The following is a 7,500-nucleotide window of genomic DNA, read 5'->3' on the forward strand; positions in this document are numbered from 1 at the left end:
GCGGCGCAGTGCGGAGGATAAATATAACCCCCAACCTCCTCCCTCCCTCCTCCCTCCCTCCTGTCAAGCCTGCTGCATCCTGCCTGCTGGCTGGCTGGCGATTGCAGGCAGCAGAGCCCCCCCGCAAGACGGATGATCTGACCTCCCGCCTCCACGCCTTTTTTTCTCCCCTACACCGACGAGACCAGCGCTATCGGCTGCGTGGAGCGGACGCCAGGTTAGCGGACGCCAGGTTAGTGAACGCCGGTCTTGTACGGTAATAATGAGCGCTACTCTGCATGCGGCGGAACACTGCGGGACTCCATGGTTACACCACACAAGGACCCTTTCTCAACTTGTGCTCAAACTATACTAACAACCTTAAATCAGGCCTGGGGGGGGAAACAAATCTATATATCTATGTATACATTATACAGTCGCCATCAAAAGTGGACATACACTTGTAAAGAACATAATGGCTGTCTTCAGTTTCCAATCATTTCTACAACTCTTATTATTTTGGAGATAAAGTGATTGGAGCACAAAAAACATTAATGAGTTCTTTTATGACTTTATTATGGCATACTTGCCAACCTGAGACCTCCAATATCGGGAGGTGGGGTGGGGGGGGGGGGGGGGGGGGGGGGGCGTGTTTGGGTGGGGGCGTGGTTGGGGCGTGGCTAAGGGCGTGGTTAAGAGGAGAGTATATTTACAGCTAGAATTCACCAAATCAAGTATTTCAATATATATATATATATATATATATATATATATATAATATATATATTAGAGATGCCGATAAATGCTTTATATCCAATAATGGCTTTTTGCCGATATCCGATTGTGGGGAGGCGGGGCCGGCGGACCGACGGCGCCCGCTCCAAGATGGCGGCGTGGACGGCGAGACTGTGCGCGCCGCCATCTTGGAGCGGGCGCCGTCGGTCCGCCGGCCTCGCCTCCCCACACCGATATTGTCCAACTCTTTAATTACCGATACCGATATCAACCGATACCGATATCAACCTATATATGCAGTCGTGGAATTAACACATTATTATGCCTAATTTGGACAACCATGTATGGTGAAGATAAGGTACTTTTTTAAAAAAATTAGTAAAATAAGATAAATAAATTAAAAACATTTTCTTGAATAAAAAAGAAAGTAAAACAATATAAAAACAGTTACATAGAAACTAGTAGTGAATGAAAATTAGTCAAATTAACTGTTAAAGGTTAGTACTATTAGTGGACCAGCAGCACGCACAATCATGTGTGCTTACGGACTGTATCCCTTGCAGACTGTATTGATATATATTGATATATAATGTAGGAACCAGAATATTAATAACAGAAAGAAACAACCCTTTTGTGTGAATGAGTGTAAATGGGGGAGGGAGGTTTTTTGGGTTGGTGCACTAATTGTAAGTGTTTATATTACTATTACTAATATATTACTTATTTTATTTTATTTTATATTACTATTACTAATATATTACTTACATCTTGTGTTTTTTATGTTGATTTAATAAAAAAAAAAAAAAAAAACCAAACAAAACAAAAAAAACGATACCGATAATAAAAAAAACGATACCGATAATTTCCGATATTACATTTTAACGCATGTATCGGCCGATAATATCGGCAGGCCGATATTATCGGACATCCCTAGTTTTTTATTATCAGTATCGCTTTTTTTTTTTTTTTTATAATTAAATCCACATAAAAAACACAAGATACACTTACAATTAGTGCACCAACCCAAAAAACCTCCCTCCCCCATTTACACTCATTCACACAAAAGGGTTGTTTCTTTCTGTTATTAATATTCTGGTTCCTACATTATATATCAATATATATCAATACAGTCTGCAAGGGATACAGTCCGTAAGCACACATGATTGTGCGTGCTGCTGGTCCACTAATAGTACTAACCTTTAACAGTTAATTTGACTAATTTTCTGTAATTACTATTTTCTATGTAACTGTTTTTATATTGTTTTATTTTCTTTTTATTCAAGAATTTTTAAAAATTTATTTATTTATTTATCTTATTTTATTTTATACATTTTTTTAAAAAGTACCTTATCTTCACCATACCTGGTTGTCCAAATTAGGCATAATAATGTGTTAATTCCACGACTGTATATATCGGTATCGGTTGATATCGGTATCGGTAATTAAAGAGTTGGACAATATCGGGATATCGGCAAAAAGCCATTATCGGACATCCCTAATATATATATATATATATATATATATTATATATATATATATATATATATTATATATATATATATATATATATATATATATATATGTATATATATATATATACATATATATATATATATATATATATATATATACACACACACAAAATACTAACTATATTGTATATTATATTAAGATATAACATATATATATATGTATGAAATACTTGACTTTCAGTGAATTCTAGCTATATATATTTTTTTATTTAATTTTTTATTTTATTATACATATAAATAAAATACTTGAATTTCAGTGTTCTGCAGGCTATCCAGTAGGTGGCAGTATTGTCCTGTTTAAGAGTGTCACAACATTGCTGTTTACTGCAGACGAACTGCTTTACGGTAGACTAAACGTGACTGCTGTTGTTGTGTGTTGTTACCGCGCTGGGAGGACATTAATGAAACTGCCTAACAATAAACCCACATAAGAAACCAAGAACTCTCTCTCCTTGTTGTGCACTCTACTCTCTAAAAGCCGTAGATGTTATGACGTCATCGGGCAGGCAAGCCGCTGGGAAAGCGGACGTGAGAACAGGCTGTCCCCACTCAGGTCCGCATTGAGCTGGAGGGGGCGTGGCCTCCAGCTCCGGCTGAATACCGGGAGTTTGTCGGGAGAAAATCTCTGCCGGGAGGTTGTCGGGAGAGGCGCTGAATACCGGGATTCTCCCGCTAAAAACGGGAGGGTTGGCAAGTATGATTATGGGTCTACTGAACATGTGCTGGGTCAAAAGTATACATACAGCAATGTTAATATTTGCTTACATGTCCCTTGGCAAGTTTACCTGCAATAAGGCGCTTTTGGTAGCCATCCACAAGCTTCTGGTTGGATTTTTGACCACTCCTCTTGACTAAATTGGTGTGTTTCAGTTAAATGTGTTGTTTATTTCTGACGTGGACTTGTTTCTTCAGCATTGTCCACACGTTTAATTTTAATTTGAACAAAAAATTGGGCTGTTTGGCCACAACACCCAGCAATATGTTTGGAGGGGAAAAGGTGAGGCCTTTAATCCCAGGAACACCATGCCTACCGCCAAGCATGGTGGTGGTAGTATTATGCTCTGGGCCTGTTTTGCTGCCAATGGAACTGGTGCTTTACAGAGAGTAAATGGGACAATGAAAAAGGAGGATTACCTCCAAATATTAACTATGAAGGATAAAACACTGAATATTAACAACATGTGAAGGTCACGCCCCCTCTCCATACACGTATTTACAATCAAGCGAAACGCAACAAAATGCAACAAACACAGTGGAATATTAACGTGAAGGGTACAAAAAAAAAAAAGACTTCGATTACCATAGTAACTAATTAGATTACCATAGTAACTAATTAGATTACCATTGTAAATAATTAGATGACCATAGTAACTCATTAGATGGCCATAGTAACTCATTAGATGACCATAGTAACTCATTAGATGACCATAGTAACTCATTAGACGGCCATAGTAACTAATTAGATTACCATAGTAACTAATTAGATTACCATTGTAAATAATTAGATGACCATAGTAACTCATTAGATGGCCATAGTAACTAATTAGACGGCCATAGTAACTAATTAGATGACCATAGTAACTAATTAGACGGCCATAGTAACTCATTAGACGGCCATAGTAACTAATTAGATTACCATAGTAACTAATTAGATTACCATTGTAAATAATTAGATGACCATAGTAACTCATTAGATGGCCATAGTAACTAATTAGACGGCCATAGTAACTAATTAGATGACCATAGTAATTCATTAGATTGCCATAGTAACTAATTAGATGACCATAGTAACTAATTAGATGGCCATAGTAACTAATTAGATGACCATAGTAACTAATTAGACGGCCATAGTAACTCATTAGACGGCCATAGTAACTAATTAGATGACCATAGTAACTAATTAGACGGCCATAGTAACTAATTAGACGACCATAGTAACTCATTAGATGACCATAGTAACTAATTAGACGGCCATAGTAACTCATTAGATGACCATAGTAACTCATTAGATGACCACAGTAACTCATTAGATTGCCATAGTAACTAATTAGATGACCATAGTAACTAACTAGATGGCCATAGTAACTAATTTGATGACCATAGTAACTAATTAGACGGCCATAGTAACTAATTACATGACCATAGTAACTAATTAGACGACCATAGTAACTAATTACATGACCATAGTAACTAATTAGACGGCCATAGTAACTAATTAGACGACCATAGTAACTCATTAGATGACCATAGTAACTCATTAGACAGCCATAGTAACTAATTAGATTACCATAGTAACTAATTAGATTACCATTGTAAATAATTAGATGACCATAGTAACTCATTAGATGGCCATAGTAACTAATTAGACGGCCATAGTAACTAATTAGATGACCATAGTAACTAATTAGATGACCATAGTAACTCATTAGATTGCCATAGTAACTAATTAGATGACCATAGTAACTAATTAGATGACCATAGTAACTAATTAGACGGCCATAGTAACTCATTAGATTGCCATAGTAACTAATTAGATGACCATAGTAACTAATTAGATGACCATAGTAACTAATTAGACGACCATAGTAACTAATTAGATGGCCATAGTAACTAATTAGACGGCCATAGTAACTAATTAGACGATCATAGTAACTCATTAGACGGCCATAGTAACTAATTAGACGACCATAGTAACTAATTACATGACCATAGTAACTAATTAGACGGCCATAGTAACTAATTAGATGACCATAGTAACTCATTAGACGGCCATAGTAACTAATTAGACGACCATAGTAACTCATTAGATGACCATAGTAACTAATTAGACGGCCATAGTAACTCATTAGATGACCATAGTAACTCATTAGACGGCCATAGTAACTAATTAGACGACCATAGTAACTAATTACATGACCATAGTAACTAATTAGATGACCATAGTAACTAATTAGATGGCCATAGTAACTCATTAGATGACCATAGTAACTAAGTAGATGACCATAGTAACTCATTAGATGGCCATAGTAACTAATTAGATGGCCATAGTAACTAATTAGATGGCCATAGTAACTCATTAGATGGTTATAGTAACTCATTAGATGACCATAGTAACTAAGTAGATGACCATAGTAACTCATTAGATGGCCATAGTAACTAATTAGATGGCCATAGTAACTAAGTAGATGACCATAGTAACTAAGTAGATGACCATAGTAACTAATTAGATGGCCATAGTAACTAAGTAGATGACCATAGTAACTAATTAGATGGCCATAGTAACTAAGTAGATGACCATAGTAACTAATTAGATGGCCATAGTAACTCATTAGATGACCATAGTAACTAATTAGATGGCCATAGTAACTAATTAGATGGCCATAGTAACTAAGTAGATGACCATAGTAACTCATTAGATGGCCATAGTAACTAATTAGATGACCATAGTAACTAAGTAGATGACCATAGTAATTAATTAGATGGCCATAGTAACTAAGTAGATGACCATAGTAACTCATTAGATGGCCATAGTAACTAATTAGATGACCATAGTAACTCATTAGATGGCTATAATAACTCATTAGATGATCATAGTAACTAATTAGATTACTATAGTAACTAATTAGATGACTATAGTAACTAGTATATCATACAAAAGCGCAGATTCCAACCATTGACATACTTTCAAGACTTACGGTCATTTGAAAACATCATAATAGCAGCTACACTTTCAATCTTAAAGATCTAAAAATAATTATTTGGGAATGTCCATGTCTAGTTGTATGCCCCCCCAAAAAAATTGCTCCATGAAATATTCAAACACAGTGTTACTGTTCAAAAACTGTGTGGCCAAAAATATGAAATATACTACTTTTTAATAAACACATAGGCCTACTAGGCTACCGTATCTTAGCGGCATAGCTCGGTCGGTAGAGCGGCCGTGCCAGCAACTTGAGGGTTCCAGGTTCGATTCCCGCTTTCGCCAGACACTTCACCCACCTGCTCCCCGGTGCCACCCACACTGCTTTAAATGTAACTTAGATATTGGGTTTCACTATGTAAAAGCGCTTTGAGTCACTAGAGAAAAGCGCTATATAAAAATAATTCACTTCACTTAACGTTGGTGAATATGGTGGAACTTGGGAGTGTTTTCCGAGGTGCTTCTTGGTGGGGGAAGTTAGAGAAGCAGTGCTCTCGCAGATGACATAGCAGTGCAGCTGCACACCAACTGCTCGGGCTATAATAGGAGAGGGAGGTAAGGTTGCGCAGCTGACCGTGCTGATTCCGAGGAGCCGGAGCTCTGCAATCCTATTTAAGTCACCGTCCTGTCACTCTCCAAAGGCTCTACGGGTGCAATGTCACGGGAAAGCCCTCGGACCGTCTTTTTCAATGCCCGTTTAATATCAGTGATCGCACTGCACGCGTTTTTGCAAGAAGAAGCACATGCGAGATGTCAATTATGAAGGACTAAGTTTTTAACCAAACTTTTCCCTAGCCCCTTCCTGCTGTGTCACTGGTAAGAATGTGATGGGAGATTAATTTTTCATTGCATTCATTTCAGGCAATGACACAGAAGAAGTACAAAACCCAAAAGCAGTGAAGTTGGCACAACGTGTAAATGGTAAATAAAAAGAGAATACAATGATTTGATCATCCTTTTCAACTTATATTCACTTTTATAGACTGCAAAGACAAGATATTTAATTTTATTTTTGTTGCAAATAATTAGGGATGTCCGATAATGGCTTTTTGCCGATATCCCGATATTGTACCGATATCAACCGATACCGATATCAACCGATATATGCAGTCGTGGAATTAACACATTATTATGCCTAATTTGGACAACCAGGTATGGTGAAGATAAGGTACTTTTTAAAAAAAATAATAAAATAAGATAACTAAATTAAAAACATTTTCTTGAATAAAAAAGAAAGTAAAACAATAAAAAAACAGTTACATAGAAACTAGTAATTAATGAAAATGAGTAAAATTAACTGTTAAAGGTTAGTACTATTAGTGGAGCAGCAGCACGCACAATCATGTGTGCTTACGGACTGTATCCCTTGCAGACTGTATTGATTTATATTGATATATAATGTAGGAATCAGAATATTGATAACAGAAAGAAATGGGTGGAGGGAGGTTTTTTGGGTTGGTGCACTAATTGTAAGTGTATCTTGTGTTTTTTATGTTGATTTAATTTTTTAAAAAAAAACGATACAGATTAAAAAAACGATACCGATAATTTCCG

The 7,500-nt window shown here is 36.5% G+C and overlaps 1 protein-coding gene across 2 annotated transcripts in view; it reads left to right on the plus strand.

Annotated features, from left to right (window-relative positions):
* The first annotated feature begins 75 nt into the window (after positions 1-75).
* LOC133665104 (protein-cysteine N-palmitoyltransferase HHAT-like protein) overlaps positions 76-7,500 on the plus strand; it is a 62,050-nt gene continuing 54,625 nt past the window's right edge. For both annotated transcript variants that reach the window (XR_009828687.1, XM_062070307.1), the window contains exon 1: positions 76-217. The gene's annotated coding sequence lies outside the window, so the exon portion shown is untranslated. The remainder of the gene's footprint in view (positions 218-7,500) is intronic.

This window comes from Entelurus aequoreus, linkage group LG14 (genome assembly GCF_033978785.1).
Source record: "Entelurus aequoreus isolate RoL-2023_Sb linkage group LG14, RoL_Eaeq_v1.1, whole genome shotgun sequence".
Lineage (NCBI taxonomy): Eukaryota > Metazoa > Chordata > Actinopteri > Syngnathiformes > Syngnathidae > Entelurus > Entelurus aequoreus.